This window comes from Ceratotherium simum, chromosome 2, assembly GCF_057802395.1.
Source record: "Ceratotherium simum simum isolate JZ-2026a chromosome 2, ASM5780239v1, whole genome shotgun sequence".
In the NCBI taxonomy this organism is placed as follows: Eukaryota; Metazoa; Chordata; class Mammalia; order Perissodactyla; family Rhinocerotidae; genus Ceratotherium; species Ceratotherium simum.
The window spans coordinates 79,231,857-79,233,098 of NC_141901.1; the positions used below are offsets into that span (position 1 = coordinate 79,231,857).

General features: G+C 40.2%; 1 pseudogene; it reads right to left on the reverse strand.

The window, feature by feature from the left end:
* Nucleotides 1–412: 412 nt before the first annotated feature.
* LOC101399660 (large ribosomal subunit protein uL6 pseudogene) lies at nucleotides 413–992 on the reverse strand (annotated as a pseudogene).
* Between the last annotated feature and the right edge of the window lie 250 nt (nucleotides 993–1,242).

Below are 1,242 nucleotides of genomic sequence, written 5' to 3' on the forward strand. Positions count from 1 at the left end.
ATCCACGTGCAGGTTTTTGTGTGGACATAAGTTTACAATACCTTTGGGTAAACACCAAGGAGCATGATTGCTGGATCATATGGTAAGAGGATGTTTAGTTTTGCAAGAAATTGCCAAACTGTATTCCAAAGTGACTGTACGTTTTGCATTCCCACCCACAATGTATGAGAGTTCCTGTTGCTCTACATCCTTGTCAGCATTTGGTGTTGTCAGTGTTGTGGATTTTTGCCATTCTAACAGGTGTATGGTGGTATCTCATTGTGGTTTTAATTTGCATTTCCCTGATGACGTATGATGTGGAGCATCTTGTCATGTGCTTTTTGTTTTCAATACAGGGCTTTTATTTCATCTTTAAAATATTACTGATAGGTCTTAGGAATCATCCAGCATCTTGTTTTTGCAGCCGGACAATTTAGAACTTATCAGCTTGCTAAACTGTTCCTTTTTCGGATTCACAGATGCCATCCAAAATTTTTCTGATGTCCTTGTTTTTAACTGTTGTGGCTTGCTGATCAAAGCAACTGAATTTAATGTAAGTTCAATGTCATTTCCTTCAAGAATTAACTCATCTTTCTGGGTTTGAGATACCGAACAAGCAACACCTGGCCTCATCCAAACCCTGTAGATGTATTTTTCACCCAAGAAAATTTTGCATTTCAACAACAGACCTGTTCTCTGGAATAACAACATTGATGGGGAAGTGAGCATACACAGACCTCATCTTATCATGGAAGCCCAGTGTAACACCCTGGATCGTGTTCTGTACATGACACAGATGGTGATGGCGCTACCCAGTTCCTTTGTATTTCGCCACCATTTGTCAACCCAGAGCCTCTCTTTTTCTTTCCAAGGAGACTGAGATCTACCTTGATGCGACTGAAGTCCTTCTGCAGGGTTCTTCTGGGGCCCTTCACAATATCTGTGTGTCCCTTCAGAGTGATGCGGACGTAGTCTTGAATGTCAACAGTCTGATTGCTGAGAACGGTTTTCATTCTCACAGTAGATACAACAAAGAGCTTATGTGCTTGTTTGCCATCTGTATATCTTTGGTGAGATGTCTGTTAAGGTCTTTGGCTCATTTGTAATTGGGCTGTTCATTTCCTTATCGTTAGATTTTAAGAGTTCTCTGTATATTTTGGATAACAGTCTTTTATCAGATGTGTTTTTTGCAAAGATATGCTCCCAGTCTCTGCATTCTCTTCTCATTCTCTTGACACTGTCTTTCACAGAGCAGAAGTTTTT